Raw genomic sequence first — 19,354 nt, 5'->3', positions numbered from 1 at the left:
GGCAAAAACACCCGACACATCGTGTCAGGTGTTTTCGCCGAACATACACGAATCACTGTGTACGTTTGACACATAGTGTCAATTCGTGGTGACACGCCCCCCTTAGCCATCTCTGGCTGCAGGTGATCACGCTACATCGATTAGCCTACCTGTGCTACATGGAACTTTGCACACTCAGTAGTCCATTTATGCCTGTCATGAAGGTATGTCATCAGATTGCTTTCTTAATATTTTAATTCATAGTAACTTGAGCAAAAAAAGAAAGTGGTTGGACGAATATGTGCAACGTGAATTTAAATGTACTGTATAACGGAACGTGATGGGAGTCAGCCTTCTGCATGATTTGCAATGTCAAGTTGAGCAACTCTAGTCTCACACTGGCAAAAATAAAGGATCACTTCCTTAAACTGCATGGAAAACAAAAGGAACAGACTTTGCTGTGAAAATGACGTAAGAGTAGCACTAGCCAAGGTGAAACCACACATGTCTGAACTGGTCTCTCAATAACAACAACAGAACTCACACTGATTTGCAGGTAGGACATTTCATGTGAGTTCATGCACTGTCTTGGTTTTTATTCTTTGAAAAAGGTGACATTAATGCACAATTCATTTAATATACCAGTAAAACGTATACAGTATTTTCCGCACCTAAAATCCTTTAATTTTTTCAATTTCTTATAATCCAATGTACTTTATGAATGAAAAACGTTTTAAAATAGACCGTTCATTGCGTTCCAGTGCGCTTAATAATCCAGTGCACTTTATAATCCAGTGTGCTTTATGTATGAACATTAAAAAAAACCCAAAAAAAAGGCCATTCATTGAAGGTGCACCTTATAATCCAGTGCACCTTATAGTGCGGAAAATACTGTATTTACGTCTTAAATTTGGAAAAAAAACCCTTTTTTTTTTACTAAAGAAGGGTTCGGTGATTGAGCATATGAAACCGGCAGGGTTCGGTACCTCCAACAAGGTTAAGAACCACTGCTCTACATGTAATAATAAACTGGTGTCATGCCCAGAGTGTATCCTGCCTCACTCTCAAAGCCAGATGGGGTAGGTTTTTAATTCACGAGTCGGCACATGAACACACATATGTGGCCAGACTGACTTATCAAACTTACATACAGACATAGCGCGACAAAACACAAAGGGAAAGCAGCACACAGATGCACACACAACATACATATCCACGTACACAGCTGCGGTGAGTGACAAAAAAAGAACCGTGTATGTGTGTGCATGCATTCATGCGTACGTGCATGCTTATGTGTGTGTGCGTGAGTCGTGTTGCTACTTGGATTTAATTGACCATGCCAACAGGGGAGTGGCAGGAGCGAGCTGACCCACTTTGCCTGTTCATTGCCATGGAAACAGCGAGGCTCCAAACATTACAGTCGCACTCATGCACATTTCGTACGCACAGCGATCAAGGCACATACACAGCAGAAACATTTTCACACAGCATCCATTTGCACCAAGAAAGTCAGCTCTCATCACCATTTCAGTTTGTACAATGTCAATGTAATTTCAACCATAATATGAGGCAGTGGAAGGAAAAATCTCTGCTGACTTTTTAAGCTTTGGAAGCATTGCAATGAGAATTATTGAATAAATAGTACTCAAATGTTTGTTGGGAAGGAGCTACAAGCAAATTTTTATCCCAACAAAACATTTGCATGTAGCGATGGGTCTAATTGATGTCCATTAGACCCATTCCATAGAACAAGAATATCATTCAGGTACCATCAACACAAAGGAAAATGGATGGGTCCAAGGAGGAGAAATGTGATATAATTATGTCATGTGTGTCTAAGAGAATATTGTACACTCTGTGTTTGTATTCTACAACTAAAACTAAATGTTTTTGAATGCCGAGTTGTGTGTCTGATACTATATGTGCATTTTTGTGTGTATGTGTTTATGTTAGTCAGAGTGTGTACCTTCAATTTTAGCTATATTATAAACTTCATCATATTTCCATATTTGTGCTTGTAAAGCGAGAAAGACTCAGTGACCTGGTAAGAAGTGGGACCTTTTTGTATAATACCATTAAATGTTAGCGTCCCCATAAAGGTTTGTTGAAAATTCTACAGACCAAGAAGAAAGTACTGTATATCTTCTAATGTTGTATACTTAGAAATGAAGATTTCATAGTTGTATTTCAATGCTGTTTTAAAGCCTAACCAAACAATTCTCAAAACAAAATACTAATTTGAACTAAATTTGAATTCAGGTTTTTAACTTTAATTTTAGAGTGGACTCAGAATAAGAGCCAGACACTTTTTTAAACTCTTATGAACATCACAGGATAAGATTGCATTTCTATCTATTGCACAGGATCTTACTGGACAGATTACTAGGACAATGTTTGGCCTTAGTAGGGATATGCCATTCTACTAAGTAGCCTTATGACTTAAATTTGAGGTTTGTTGTGTTTTAAAACAGATATAACAAAGTAACAATCATACTGTTTTAACTTTCAGACCCCTGACCTATTTTGGCTGTTTTTGGGTGCCTTTGATATTTGTCTCTATATACAACATTAAAAATTATTTAACGTACCCATGCTTGATATGTTTATCTTCAGCACAACTCATAAAATTAAGTTAAAAATGCATAATATGGGACCTTTAATATATTGACATCTTCTTCTTCTTATATTGGGGCAAAATAGACACGCACAGTCAAATTTAAAAATCGAAAAATTGTATTTTGTTGCACATAAAAACCAAAAACATGCTTATCAAATTGATCTTGAACTCCAAAAAGGTTGCCATAGGCTTCTATCATAACTATATATAGTTTTTGTCACTTATGCCACTCTTCAAAGGAGTTTTTCAAATCAAGACGCAGTGCCATGTGAAATGCAAGAATCACGGTACATGTTTGCATCACGTGACAAAACGCACAAATCCATCCCACCTTGTACGATGGCGACTGTGTGGACAGAAATACGGTGCCCCTCATCTGATCATGCCAATAACAGAAGCCATTTGTACAGCTTGTCTTAGATCAAATGTAAACAATCATATCTCCAGTTTTCTGGGGTCAATTGGCTCCAAATAAAAACTGGAGTACAGTTTGACATCTGTACTGTCACGTAAACATGCATGCAGCAATCCATGTGACAGACTTTACTTGTTACAAATGGTTTAAAAACATCATGTGATCTGAATGCGGGAGCACCTTCATAGTGTAATAAGGGTTAAGTTTCTGGTGATTGATATGCAAAACATAATTCCATGCATCTGTTGTCCATCTTTACACAACACACATTGATCCTGATGCTTAACTATGAAGAAGTATTTATGGTTTGTCAAGTAATATCGAGGCCATGCCTGATATTTCAGTCAATGAGACTCATAAATCACCATGGCAACCTATAGACAACATGCTTTAGGGCAGATTATGTTGACGATTACATCAAATCGTAAAAAGTGCCACTCATATAGACTTAAATTCTCTAAAGAATTATGTCACAATTAACAGAAGATTTTGGGGCTCAGGATCATAACGCATACTTCTGTGAAAGAGGATCTCTTCCTGTCTCGATTTCATATTTTTCATGCCAGCTGTAATGTAATGCCAAGTAATGCCAAAGCCATTTAGATACTTTTTTTAAATGCTGATATCATTCTACATCAGAGACTGATTATGGATCTTTGACTTACACAATTTCATTAAGAACCATTGCAGTCACAGACCGCAACATCCTGTGACACCCCTGAATTCAAAATTTTACCCTGACCTATTTGCATAGATCAAAGATGCATCTTTGAATAAGCTCCAGTCTGTGTTGGAGAAGCAGTCCTGGAGTGCCTGTGAAAACACCTCATGCCACAACCATATCTACCTTTTTGCAGGTCTGACAACTCTAATGAGCAGTCTGTATGCCGGCATCAGCATAACAGTGGTGTGGTCTGATGCCCCAAGGTGGGGGAGGGCGCGGGCTTTGTAGGCATCTTTATGTGTCGTTGTCCAACATTGTCCAGGATGTTAGCTCCTCTGGTAGCAAAGTTGATATGTCCATGTACTGTAATTTGGGAAACACACTCTTGAGGTTTGTATGGTTGAAGTCCTTCGCCAGAATGAGGAAGGCATCTGGGCTGTCATCTGGGTGGAGTGGGCTGGCATCTGGGTGGAGCTTATTCAGTGCCTCACTCCTGAGGCCTGTACCATAAAGCTTGATGAACCTAGCCGGGCTGCCTCTTACTTATCTGGCTCACTTACCGAAACATCCACCCTCCGGATTTTCGGTACCATAAAGCCGGCTATGAACTCACTAATTCAATTGAGGCATGTCCACTCTAGATCTGTGTGCGCTTACATAAAAAGGGCGGAGGTTGCTGCATGCGACCAATCGCAAACATGCAACAAACTGGCCCGAGCCGTATTTTTCACAACAGAGGAGCAAACAATAATAATGAATAAATACGAGCAATACAAATCAATAGTCCAGGCAAAAAGCACCACAGTTGCAGCTGCCAAACGGCGCAAGGATCGCTGGCACAAAATCACCAACTGTGTCCATGCGGAAGTTAGTGCCATTATAATATTACTTCCCCACTATGACTGCACTTGTATATCTGACTACAGTAACATTTGTGTGTTCCATAAATGTTCTGTGTGTGTGTACGACATTTTTCGTTTTGGCATGTGATTGTAGCCCCCGCGACTTTATGAACAGCTCTACATACTGTGTTCTTCCCGAGGTTTTCGGCATCACCAACAGAATACATAAAAGTACCTATGAATGAATTAATCAATCCATGATTTACTAAAAAAAAAAAATAATTGATTAATGGCATTTTATCTGTGGCTTGCTTGTAACCCATCCAACGAGGGATTGAAGGACATCATAATAATTACGAACATCACTAAGAAATATATTAACTGTGGCAAAAAACCTCAGTGTAATGCACACTGTCTGCGGGACTGTCAGCGCGGGGTTGCGGTGCATTACATTACTGATGTAAGGCTCCAGCAGCTGACAGATGTAATGTAACCCCTCTCCCCAAAACCTGTACCTTTCTTACAGTGATTGTTCAGGCATTTTGAACGGATTACAGCGATCTCTAAATATTCTCTTGCGCCTGAGCGCTCTTCGCACAAGCTGTGCACCAAGATCCACCGGGTTGTCATAAAATGGACAGTCCATTTTCCAAGAGAACTGATTGGTCAGTAGGTGGGGCTGTTATACCTGCTGAGCTCTTATCCTGAACTTATCCTGCTCCAGAACAGGTTAGGTGTTCAGCATAGGTTACCGCGACAACGTAGCCCGTTAGAAAGTCAGCCACCTTTATGGTACCGAAAAGCCAGGGTTAAGCCTGAAGTTATCTCGCTAAGCCGTAATCCAGCTTTATGGTACAGGCCTCTGTTGTTGCTAGAGGTGGGAGGGATGTATACTGCTACCAGCAATATGGCAGAAAACTCCCTAGGCAGTTAGGATGGCCAGCATCTGATGATCATAAACTCCACCGGAGGAGAGCAGTGTGTGTAGACCACAGCAGTGTCGAGGCACCAAGCATCCCAAATGTAAACAAAGAGTCCCCCCACCCAACGAGCGCTTTGTCAACCCAGTAGCATGTTAGCCAGGCCAGCTGAATGGCACAGTCTGGGACGGTGTTGGTGAGCCATGTTTCCACAAACACAAAGACACAACACTCATCCATGAACTTAGATGATGACCGGAGCAGGTGGATGTAATCCAGTTTATTGTCCAGCGAGTGCTCGTTGGTGAATGTGATAGCCGGCCGGTGAGAACGATCCGCTAACCTAGCCTAGATGCCTCTGCACTTACCCCTCTTCTGCAAGTGACACCTTCATGTGTTAAACCAAATTGCGTTGCGTATAGTGGAGCTGTATAATGAAACAATATCCTACACAGTATATGCATGCTTAGTACGCTTTTCCTTTTCAAACTAACCCTAACCTAAATGCACAAATTTTCAAGTGCTCATTAGGCAATAATTTGGATAGCACCATTTAGCTTGATTTTTTCACTATTTGCTTCTTCAACCTTGTGTTTGTGCTTCTCAGGATCACTATATCTTTGCTTCGAGAGGATTATTAAGATAAGTGTGTAGTGTGAGAGATACAGAGAAAAAAGCTGTGGCCTGAAGATGCACTCAGGAGTCAAAGGCATGTTCTAATGAAAAACGACAGGTTGAGACCCTCTGCATTATTTAAAGTAAGATGCAGTTCAGCACAGGAAAAGTATAAATATACTGTATATTTGCACTGAAAAGAATCAAACTCCAGCCCTACTGGTTTTTACTGTTAAAAAGAAGAGTACAATTCATTGAGTTTACCTATCCCAGTTGACTACGAGTTGAGGCAGCAACAAAATGTGTAATTTCCTAAGTTATTGCAGGGTCACAAAGATAGGCAAATACCCATTCACACTCACATCCATACATGTGGTCAATTTAGAGTGCTAGAAGGAAGCCAGAGAACCCGGACAGAATCCATAGGAACAAGGGGAAAGGCCCCAGGTGGAACCAAACCAAAGATCTTCTTGCTTAAGATGTAGCACTACAATTTCAAAATTGAGTGTTCAGTCAAGTGGTCCTTTCATTCTAAAATTTGCTCCAAATGAATGCCAAACATGTAAGATATTAAATCTGACCTTTAAAAAATTGGAATACCAAGCACAACAATATCCAATTGAGAAAGAAAGATCAATGCCAAAGCTTAAAGATGGCTTTATTCAGAAAAGAAATCACCTTGTCGATTTTTTCCCCCCAGTTTTTAATGCTAATCTGTTAATTTAATAGAAAATACTCTGTTACTCTGGCTCATACATTTGTAATCTGACTCTAATGTTAATCCTCAGCATCCACAAACACATCACATACACACATCACACAAATATACAATCCCTAGCATGTCTTCTAGAAATGATTCTCCAAGCTGCTAATCTAGTTTTCTGTTTAGCCATGGAAGACTGAACATTTTAACAGATAGACAGATAGATAGATAGATAGATAGATAGATAGATAGATAGATAGATAGATAGATAGATAGATAGATAGATAGATAGATAGATAGATAGATAGATAGATAGAGAGAGAAAGAGAGATGATTTTTAACATCACGATTATTCATAAAAGTCAAATTACAAAATAATCACGTTGACACAAAATCCAAAAGAGATTCAGGTAAAGAGGATTTTCAATAGTACTGTGTGTTTTCTGAACAAAGAAACATCTAACCTTTCAAAATTTATCAAACTAAAAAAAACCCAGACAAAATCATATATTTTACTTTTTTCCTTAGTTTTCTCAATCTATAAAACTCTTGGTCTGTAAAAACTGGTTCACCGCTTCTTGTTTTACGCTATCCAGAAACATGTTGAGGTCAGGAAAAAAAATTTCTACTTTTGCCCTAGAACCTTTTGTGTCTTGCAGGCCTTTTTTTATCTTTTGCGAATTAGATTTTTCTGTCACAACTTCTGTAGAGAGAGAGGCAGACAACAGACAGACAAACAGACTATTGCTACTCCTCTTATAACATCTCTATCACAAAACCAATTCAGCATAACAGAAATTATACATAGAAGACCATTATACTTGAAAATAAAGTCAACTGATATAAAAACTGAGTAATGTAAATATAAACTGATAAACATAAACTGATAAACGTTTCTTGACTATATGCGTGAATGGAGAATTTGAGCCCCTCCCTCCACCAAACAGTGCAGAGACTCTGTAGAGATGATGTCATCCACAGACTAATGTTGGAGCAGCTCTGTAGACAGTGAAATCTGGTAACACTGCCAGGAATCGACAGCAGCCTCCAGGACTTTACAGCGATCAGGGAGGATTTTCTGAATAAATATAAAGCAAATTCATGTATTCATCTATCACAAACTGTGACTTGTCACACCCATTAAATATGTCACTAAACAGCATGTTAATGTCTGTATCTTCATGTAATGTGGCTTGGATTCATATTTATTAAAAAAGGTTAACGACTCTGTTTGCATCAGTGCTCATCTCAGCCAACCTAACCTACCAGAATAAATTTGAGGCAGGAATGGGATGTCCAGTGCCCTGACATGTCATGTTACAATGAGATCAGATAGTGGGGATGATGTACATGACTTGATGATTTTCATTGAATATAATCCCTTTAGTACAAAAATGTATTATTGAAATGAGGTGACAAATTAAAATGTTTTTCAAAATGGTTCTCTGCCAGTTCAGAGTGTGCTACCACCGACTAGTGGTAGGTAGGCTGCATCACTCCAGAGGGACACAAACAACCTCCACACCTGCAAAACATCATACACATTCCCAGATCTGCCACGACAGAGGACTATACGTCACGGCACAACCACCAAGACAACCAAGAGGCCTTTTTAAGTTGCAACTGTTAACTTGTTTGTTCTAGCTGTTGGATCAAAATAATTTTAATTTTCATCTATATTAACAGATCTATTTTCTTATTTATTAATTTTATCACAGACATGCAAAAGCACAGGGATAATTTTAAATGTTCATAAATTGGATCATAAGCATGGATTGAAGACATTTACAAGACATAGAATGGACCTTGCTTTAAGAGGATTTTTGTTTTTGTCAATGGAAGGTAATGAACTTGCATAGAGAAGAGAAAGAAGAACTTTCCTTTTTAAAGGTGTTCTTCTTTCCTTCTTTCACTCTCCAAAATCTGTTGCTTATCCTTTCTCCCCCCCCTCCTCTCTCTTTCTCTTGGTGCATGCTGGGAAAGGACATGAGAGGAAGTGTGAGGAGTGTGAGTATATTTTTCATTCTGTTTTTTGCCTATTTTTTCATGTTTATTCACATTTCTGTTAATATAGTTTAATCACAGTTACATTTGTGGGTGTTTTGGGGGGGATTAGGGGGCAATCTGGTAGCCCACAGGGGTAACATGTAGGTGAGCTCCGGGTTTGAGCAGCTGACACATTGCCATGCCATTAAACCGGCACCAGTAGTCAGCTGCTTGGTGGAAGAGGTGAGTTTAGCGGCAGGAGAGAAGGTTGGGTACGGCAGCATAAAGTCAGCCTACCGAATGAACAGCATGGTGGTGATATTTCTTGATAGCGTTGAAAAGGTGAACCAGGTAGTTGAGAGTGGCATGGCAATTCAGAACACCTTCACCGCCGCCCTCACCCTGTCGAACCCCGCTAAGAAGGTGATAATTTCTAATGCACCACCATTCAACAGCAACAGGGTCCTGGAGGAGTTGTCCCGGTCAACTCCCGTCTCCTATTAAGAAGATCCCACTTGGCTGCAAGCCACCTGAAGCACGTCGTCTCATTCAGGAGACCAATTCGATGGTCCCTAAAAAGACTGATGAAGAGCTGACCATCTTCGTGTTCAAAGTTGACAACTTTGATTATACAGTTTACAGTTAAACATCTCAGCCGCTCCTGTCCGGAGAAGGACGATAAGAACCAGCCATCAGCTGCTATGTGGCCGGTCACGTCAGCAGCTCCAACTGCACGACCGACGGCTCCCACTGCTGCGTCCACTGCAGAACTGAGGAAAAGCCCCATCGCTTCTTACGCAGCTATAGCAGCTTTCAGTGCTGCAGTACGGGTTCCACGACCACAACCACGACCCCCTTCCCTGCTCACTCGCCGATCACCAACCCGGAGCCACAAAGCAACACACAGGACACGGGTGATTAAATAATGGCAAGACAAGTAACCGACACACAAAGCACAGATAATGTTAATTATAGTTCTCAGGGTGATTTGGAGGAGATTGATGGGGCCAGAGAGACTTATGCCAGAGTGGCAGAGTCTCTGCTGGAGGAGGAGGAGGACATGTTAATGGAGAAATTTTTAAAATTAGCTTCAAAAAGAAAAAACTCAAGACACAAGAAATAATAAAAGTGACACCGATTTATACCAGTAGCTCTGACAGTGAAAATTAAAGCATTCTGAAAGAAGTCGTAAACAAAAAATATGATTCACAAAAGATTTTAAAAATTCTTGCATGATACAAAAGGCCTAAGGGTTAAAATGGAAATTTTCTTTCCTGACCTCAACATGTTTTTTGATAGCATCCGTTTTTATTGAAAAAACCAGAAGGAAGTGAGCAACCAGTTTTTACCGACCAAGGAGTTTTTAGACTGAAGAAAATAATGGGAAAAATAAAAAACCTGTTTTTTGTCCAACGAGTAGTTGGTTTTTAATTTTGTCTGCCTTTTTAAGCCTGTGTTTTAAGTACTTGTTTGTTTTTAGCTCCATTTTTTACATGTGCAGTTTTAAACTAGGTACACTGAACATTGATGGAGCGAGGGACATGGAGAAAGAGCCTGTTTTTAGTTTGATGAATGTAAAAAAAATAGTTTTATGTGTCCATGAAATACACAGCACTGTGGAAAAGAAAAGTTAATTGGAAGTGAGACTGGAGCGAAGAAATGTATTTTAGCCACAAAACCAGCACCGTGGGTGGAGTGGGGATTTTATTTTCTTGTGCTTTTAAACCTTGTTCTGTTTTAGTGAAAGACATCATGCCGGGCCACATTTTAAAGTACGAGCAACGGTTGAAAGGAAGATGTTGATTTTTATCTGTGTGGATGCTCCAACTGTAGGCACAGATAGAGTCGCTTTTTCTTTTAATGTTTTAAATAATGAAGTTCAGAAATGCAGCAGAGGTGAGCTGTTTTAAGGAGGGCACTTTAATTGTACGGAAAACCTAATTTTAGTCAGGAATCACCAAGAGACTCATGCCGCATTGAACAAAAAGCTGAAAGATTTTATAAATTCAAATGATCTGACTGATCTGTGGAGGAATTTTAGTGGAGCAAGTAGACAGTACACATGGGTAGGCTGCAGACAGAACACACAATCCATGTCACGATTAGACAGATTTTATTGTTTTAAACACCATTTTAGTGTTTTTAAGAACTGTTCCATATTGGCAGCTGGTTTTACAGATCACGCTCTTGTACAGTGTTGTATTTCTATTAATAACATAAAAATGCGACACTTCTCTGATAGATTTTAGCTCTCTGCAGCAATGGCAGGATGACAGATCAATAATCTGTGTCTACTGTGCATTCAGAATATCTCTGGTGACTTGGTCAGGTCTATCCGAGATCTGGAGGGACATGTGGTGGAACTGCAGACTTTAGCAGAGTCTATGGGAGAAAGAGGGCTCATTACAGCCCTCAAAGACCAAAAATGTGCTTTAGCTGGGGGCGCCATGGTATGCAATAAGTTCTATAACATTACTCTGATTGATGACCCCTCTCACTTTTTTTTGGGGCTGGAGAGGATTAATGGACAGAGGAGGTTGAGCCACTATCTGCGATCCACGGATGGTAGGGTGCTGGAGAAAAGTGCAGAAATCCGTGGATATGCTGCAGGTTTCTATGAAGAACTGTTTCATTCTGAGTACACCGTGAAACCTGAAATACTGGCAACTTTTCTCCCCGGTCTGCCAAAGGTATCAGCAGGCAGTAATAACTGCCTAGATGCCTACATCACCCTGCAGGGGATGGAATCTGGCAAGTCTCCTGACCTAGATGGTCTGCCAATTGAATTCTATAAAGAACTTTGGGCAGTGATTGGGGAGGACCTACTCTCCGTGCTCAGGGAAAGCCCGATGACAAATCGGCTGACCCTGAGCTGTAGGAGGGCAATCCTCGCACTCCTGTGAAACAAAGGAAACACAGTAGGACATCAGGAACTGGCGGCCAGTGTCCCTCCTCTGCACAGACTACAAGGTCCTCTCAAGGTCTTAGCCAACAGACTAAGAAAAGTGACAGAGCAGTGTTACGGCTGCAGCTCATATGAATTCCTTATATTGTATATCCCCCTCCCCTGTGCTGCTACCTTGCCATGGTGGGGAGGCTTGCGTGCCTCCGTGACTCTGAAGGCTATACCTGAGGGGGTTCATACCCCCAGTAGGTGCAACCATGCCGGGCAGGTTTTAGAGTAGAGGTCGGACGAAAAGCAGCACCTGGTCCTCCAGGTTGGGGGTTGGGCATGAGGCTAACAACCCCACCCCGTAAAACACTTGCAGTTACAGAAACGCCGACAAGAAAACCAACAGAGGACACAGGCCTGGAAGAGAGGAGCCCTTCAGTTAGAAGACGCATGATGTTGTGTGGTGAAAGCCAGCAGCCCCTGGAAGCCACAGGACCGACCATCCTTCTCTCAACCAGGAAGAACATTACCATCGGAACATGGAATGTGAGAACAATGTACCAAGCTGGGTAAACCTTCCAAATATCACAAGACATGAAAAACTACAATCTTGTACTTCTGGGAATTAGTGAGGAAAGATGGACACAATCGGCTCAGAAAAGACTATTGAGTGGAGAACTGCTGCTTTACTCAGGCCATGAAGATGACGGTGCCCTACATACAGAAGGGGTAGCTCTCATGCTATCAAGAGCCGCACAGAGAGCACTAATAGAATGGGAGGCCTATGGATCAAAGATCATCACAGCATCGTTCAGAACAACACAGGAAAAAATAAAGATGAATGTCATCCAATGCTACGCTCCAACGAACGGCAGTAAAGAAGAAGAAAAAGAGGAGTTCCATGACAGACTTCCGAACATAATGGACAAATATCCAGAGAAGGACATCACCATCCTTATGGGTGACTTTAATGCAAAGTTAGGAGAAGCAAACATTGGATATGAAGAGGTGATGGGAACACATGGGCTTGGAGAAATGGGTGAAAACAGAGAGAAGTTCATGGATATCTGCGCACTTAACAAGCTTGTTATCGGAGGCAGCATCTTCCCTCATAAGAGGATACACAAAGCAACATGGGTATCACCTGACCACACAACAGAGAACCAAATAGATCACATCTGCATTAGCAAGAAGTTCAGAAGATCACTACAAAAGGTGACAGTTAAAAGGGGAGCAGATGTAGCATCAGACCATCACTTGCTAACTGCTAGACTGAAACTCAAACTAAATAAGAACAATACAGAGAAAACAGCTAACAGACAGAAATACAACATGAGCCTATTGAGGGAGCCAGAAAAACAAGAATACAGATTGAAACTATCAAACAAATTTGAAGTTCTCCAGGACCTGCTTGAAGACAACAGCAGCACCGAAAGTCAGTGACAACATATCAAAAATGCACTAACATCCACATGCCAAGAAGTGCTCGGCTACAGGAAATTTTAACCAAAGGAGTGGATATCCACAGAAACTCAACAAAAAATCCAAACAAGAAAAGAGAAGAAAGCAACAGTGTCAAATAGCCGCACAAGAGCATCAAGGGAAAAGGCACAAGAAGAGTATACAAATGTCAACAGAATGGTAAAGAGATGCATTAAGGCGGACAAGCGCAAATACATCGACAACCTAGCAGATGAAGCAGAGGAAGCAGCCAGAAATGGGAATATGAAGCAGCTCTATGACACCACAAGAAAGCTGTCGGGCAAGTATAACAGGCCAGAAAGACCGGTCAAGGATAAGGATGGAAAAAACATTACAACAGACGGCCAACTAAGTAGATGGGTGGAACACTTTGAGGAACTGCTTAATAGACCCTCACCCGCAAACCCCCCAGATACCCAACCAGCACAGACCGACCTCCCCATCAACAGTCGGATACCCAGCAGAGAGGAGATCGGGAAAGCCACTAAACAGCTGTAGAGTGGGAGAGCAGCAGGGCCAGATAACATCCCGGCAGAAGCCCTAAAGGCAGATGTAGAGACCATCATTAGCCTGCTCCATCCACTCTTGGAAAGGATCTGGTAGGAAGAAGAGATACCCTCTGACTGAAGAAGGGCCTTATCAACAAGCTCCCAAAGAAAGGAGACCTGGGCAATTGCAACAATTACAGAGGGATCACCCTGCTCTCTATGCCAGGGAAATTACTAAATAGAGTCATCCTACACAGAATGAAAGATGCAGTTGACCAGCAACTAAGGGACGAGCAAGCAGGATTCAGGAAGAATGTGTCGACCAGATTGCCACTCTTCGGATTATCATAGAACAGTCATTAGAGTGGAACTCACCACTCTATGTGAATTTTGTCGATTATGAAAAAGCATTCGATAGCATACATAGAGAAACAACCTGGAAGTTATTGAGACACCATGGTGTACCCACTAAGCTAGTGAACATCATTAAAAACAGCTATTCTGGAATGATTTGTAAAGTGATACACAACGGACAGTTAACAGACCCGTTTCCGATTAAGACCGGGGTCAGACAAGGTTGTCTATTATCCCCATTCTTGTTTTTATTAGTCATTGACTGGATTATTAGAACAACAACTGAACAAAGGAAGAATGGAATCCGGTGGACATTATGGACACAGCTGGACGATTTAGATTTTGCAGATGACCTGGCACTAAGGTCACATAATCATCATCAGATGCAAGATAAGACAAATAGACTGGCAGATATATCCTCACAAGTAAGACTTATCATCCATGAGGGAAAAACAAAAAGCATGAGGATAAACACAACCAGCACTCAACCAATCACTCAAGGAGACACCATGTTAGAAGAAGTAGAGTCCTTCACCTACTTGGGGAGTATCATCAGCAGTCAGGGAGGTACGGATGCTGATGTGAAAGCTAGGATAGGTAAGGCAAGAACATCATTTCTGCTTCTCAGGAACATCTGGCGCTCTAGAGAGATACAGCTAGCAACAAAAATCGGAATCTTTAACTCCAATGTCAAATCCGTTTTGCTCTATTGGGCACTTTGTGCCCAATAAATAAACTGCAAACCTTCACAAACAAATGTCTCAGAAGAATCTGGCTGGACAAGATTAGCAACAACGATCTCTGGACGAAGACACAACTCCCAGCAGCAGATGAAATTGGACGTAGAAGATGGAGATGGATCAGACACACACTACGCAAACCAGAGTCAAACACCACCAGACAGGCTCTGACCTGGAACCCCCAGGGGAAGAGAAACAGAGGCCGGCCAAAAAAAAAAACCTGGTGGCGGGATCTCCAGGCAGATACCAAGAGACTGGGATGCACCTGGTCGCAGATAGAAAAGAACGCCAGTGACCCTGTACTCTGGAGGTCCCTTGTCGATGGCCTATACCCCAGCAGGGGTGTAAGGCGTAATTAAGTAGGTAAGTAATATTGTGTATCCCTCTGCAACCCTGCCTCTGAGCTGCTGGTACTTCAGTGCTCCAGGATGCTCCACCCTCCCTTGTCAGTGCCAGGTGCGGTGTCTCTGGGACTTCTAGCCACACCCCTTCACCATGCTCATCTTCTGTTTGGTGTGTTGTCTTCCTGCCAGGCCCAAGCCCTGCCTCGTGACCTGGCATGGATGCTTTAAAAACTCTGCAAGCAGCATGTGTAGCAGCACGCCCCTGAGCCTGTCAAACTGGGATTGTGTATAGTGAATTCCTTTCAGAGCATTGTTAAGATCTGTTAGTGTTTTGTGTTCCATTTGAATTTTTTAGTTAGTGAAGTTTTGGAAGTTTGTATATTGTAGTGAATCCTCTGTTGAAATTTTGGTTATCTTCGTACAGCGCATTGACCTCGATCTTTAGTTTGTAAAGAAAAGAAATGCCTGAGTTAAATACCTGGTCATTAGAGAGAGAATCAAATTAAATCAAATGTTCCACCTTTCAAAATCTGGGTTGTTATATTATTTCCCCAGTCCTCTAGCTGGGTTGTAACAAGCAGGATTTTCACGTGGACCAGACTTACTGTGTACCGGGAAGGCTAATTACAGATAATGTACATTTAATTTGTAATGTTTTGGAACTTCCGAGTTCAGTGGGCACAGAACTTGGTCTTATTTCCATAGACCAAGAAAAGGCTTTTGATAGAGTTGAACACAAGTACTTGTGGCACACCTTAAAAAGTTTTGATTTCAGATCTAACAAGATTCAGGCCCTGTATGGAGACATTGAGAGTGTACTTATATTGTTGTTGCAATTAATAAACAGAATGATGTAGACTTTTTAGAACTGTAAAACTTTTTAGTGAGATCTTCTCTGCCAGAGCGAACTGGGCAAAGAGTGAAACTCTCATGGTGGGAGGTGTGCTGGAAGAGATCAGACTCCCAGATAGGCTCCAATGGAAAAAAATGGGTTTACCTTGGAGGTTATCTGGGAGACAAAAACATTATACAAAAAAGATTGCAAATGTTTTTGAAAAAGTGGAAGGGAGGCTAAATGATTGGAAGAGGATTTTATCAAAACTATCTTTTAGAGGTTGTGTTTTAATAATTAACAATGTAGCCACAGGAGGGTAATGTAGCCCCAAGAGGGCACAAGCCAGTGTCTTATTGTGCCGGTCCCAAGCCCAGATAAATACAGAGGGTTGTGTCAGGAAGGGCATCCGATGTAAAACTTTTGCCAAATCAATATGCAATTCGAATATATGACTTCCATACCGGATCGGTTCCCCCCTTCAAAATCTGGGTTGTTATGTTATTTCCGCGTTCCTCTAGCTGGGTTGTAACAAGCAGGTTGTTCATGTTGACCGAACAGGCCCGGGTTAACAACGACCACCATCGGTGCTGTTCACCGACAGGGTACCAGTGGAAATTGGACTACTGTTGGTCGAAGGAGGAGAGGAGGAAGTGTGTTTGTAGGACGTGAGAGAAGAGGAACGCCAAGAGTGTAGGACTGAGAGTATGGATGTTGAATGTTGGAACTATGACAGGAAAAGGTAGAGACTTGGTTGACATGACATGCGGAGGAGGAAGGTAGACATACTGTATATCCAGGAGATCAGGTGGAAAGGTAGCAAGGCTAGAAGTTTAGGACCAGGTTTCAAGTTGTTCTATCATGGTGTAGATATGAAGAGAAATGGAGTAAGAGTTATCTTGGAGGAGGAGTTTGTTTGGAATGTCCTAGAGGTAAAAAGAGTGTCAGATAGAGTGATGAGTCTGAAGCTAGAAATCGAAGGTGTGGTGTTCAATGTTGTTAGTGGGTATGCTCCACAGTAAAGATGTGAGCTGGAGGAGAAGGACAAATTCTGGTTGGACTTTGATGTAGTGATGCAGAGCATACCTAAAAATGAGAGAGTTGTCATTGGTGCAGACTTCAATGGACATGTTAGTGCAGGAAACGGAGGTGATGAGGGGATGATGGGCAGGTTTGGTATCCAGGAGAGGAATACAGAAGGACAGATGGTGGTTGACTTTGCAAAAAGGATGGAAATGGCTATTGTGAATAATTTCTTCCAAAAGAGGCAGGAACATAGGGTGAACCTATAAGAATGGAGGTAGGAGCACACGGGTAGACTACATCTTGTGTAGACGGTGTAATCTGAAGGAGATCAGTGACTGGCAAAGTAGTGGTAGGCAAGAGTGTAGCCAAACAGCATAGGATGGTGGCGTGTGGGATGACTCTGGTGGGGAAGAAGATGAAAAGGGCAGAGCAGGACAAAATCTTCTTTTCCTTTCGGCTTTTCCCTTCAGGGGTCGCCACAGCGAATCAATTTCCTCCATCTAGCCCTGTCCTTTGAATCCTCTTCTCTCACACCAACTACCTTCATGTCTTCCCTCATTACATCCATAAACCTCCTCTTTGGTCTTCCTCTAGGTCTCCTGCCTGGCAGTTCAAAACTCAGCATCCTTCTACCAATATATTCACTATCTCTCCTCTGGACATGTCCAAACCATCTCAGTCTGGCCTCTCTGACTTTATCTCCAAGACCTCTAACATGTGCTGTCCCTCTGATGTACTCATTCCTGATCCTATCCTTCCTGGTCACTCCCAGAGAGAACCTCAGCATCTTCATCTCTGCTACCTCTAGCTCTGTCTCCTGTCTTTTCTTCAGTGACACTGTCTCTAGACCAAACAACATCGCTGGTCTCACCACAGTTTTGTACACCTTTCCCTTCATTTTAGCTGAAACTCTTCTATCACACATCACACCTGACACTTTCCTCCATCCGTTCCATCCTGCCTGGACACGCTTCTTCACCTCTTTTCCACACTCTCCATTGCTCTGGACTGTTGAGCCTAAGTACTTAAAATCCTCCACCTTCTTGATCTCTTCTCCCTCTAACCTCACTATTCCACTTGGGTCCCTCTCATTCACACACATGTACTCTGTCTTACTGCGGCTAACCTTCATTCCTCTCCTTTCCAGGACAAGCCTCCACTTCTCTAGCTTCTCCTCCACCTGTTCCCTGCTCTCACTACAGATCACAATGTCATCTGCAAACATCATAGTCCATGGAGATTCCTGTCTAACCTCGTCTGTCAGCCTGTCCATCACCATAGCAAACAAGAAGGGGCTCAGAGCTGATCCCTGATGCAGTCCCACCTCCACCTTGAACTCCTCTGTCACACCTACAGCACACCTCACCACTGTCTTACAGTCTTCATACATGTCCTGCACCGTTCTAACATACTTCTCTGCCACTTCAGACTTCCTCATACAATACCACAGTTCCTCTCTGGGCACCCTGTCATAAGCTTTCTCCAGATCTACAAAAACACAATGCAGCTCCCTCTGGCCTTCTCTGTACTTCTCTATCAACATCCTCAAAGCAAATACTGCATCTGTAGTACTCTTTTTTGGCATGAAACCATACTGCTGCTCACAAATGTTCACTTCTGCCCTTAGTCTAGCTTCCACTACTCTCTCCCATAACTTCATTGTATGGCTCATCAGCTTTATTCCTCTGTAGTTGCCACAACTCTGCACATCTCCCTTGTTCTTAAAAATTGGCACCAGCACACTTCTCCTCCATTCCTCAGGCATCTTCTCACTATCTAAGATCCTGTTGAACAACCCAATCAGAAACTCTACCGCCACCTCTCCTAGACCCTTCCATACCTCTACAGGTATATCATCAGGACCGACTGCCTTTCCACTCTTCATCCTCTTCAATGCCCTCCTCACTTCATCCTGACTAATCTTTGCTACATCCTGGTCCACAACAGTCACCTCTTCTAGTCTTTGTTCCCTCTCATTTTCCACGTTCATCAACTCTTCAAAGTACTCTTTCCATCTTCCCATCACACTACTGGCACCTGTCAATAGACTTCCATCCCTATCCTTAATCACCCTAACCTGCTGCACGTCCTTCCCATCTCTATCTCTCTGTCTTGCCAACCGGTATAGATCAGTCTCTCCCCCCTTACTGTCCAACCTAGCATACAAGTCATCATAAGCTTCTTGTTTGGCCTTTGCTACCTCTACCTTCACCTTACGCTGCATCTCCCTGTACTCCTGTCTACTCTCCTCAGTCCTCTCAGTGTCCCACTTCCTCTTGGCTAACCTCTTTCTCTGTATACACTCCTGTACCTCCTCATTCCACCACCAAGTCTCCTTATCTACTTTCCTTCCAGATGACACACCAAGTACTCTCCTACCCGTCTCCCTGATCACATTAGCTGTAGTTGTCCAGTCATCTGGAAGCACCTCCTGACCACCCAGAGCCTGTCTTA

At 42.2% G+C, this 19,354-nt stretch overlaps 1 protein-coding gene across 1 annotated transcript in view; it reads right to left on the bottom strand.

Annotated features, from left to right (window-relative positions):
• Positions 1-19,354, bottom strand: part of gpm6ab (glycoprotein M6Ab) — a 45,628-nt gene that overhangs the window by 15,971 nt on the left and 10,303 nt on the right. The gene's annotated exons all lie outside the window — the stretch shown is intronic.

Source organism: Antennarius striatus, chromosome 8, assembly GCF_040054535.1.
Source record: "Antennarius striatus isolate MH-2024 chromosome 8, ASM4005453v1, whole genome shotgun sequence".
In the NCBI taxonomy this organism is placed as follows: Eukaryota; Metazoa; Chordata; class Actinopteri; order Lophiiformes; family Antennariidae; genus Antennarius; species Antennarius striatus.
The sequence above is the reverse complement of the archived record's forward strand: the minus strand, read 5'-3'. Positions and strand labels throughout refer to the sequence as shown.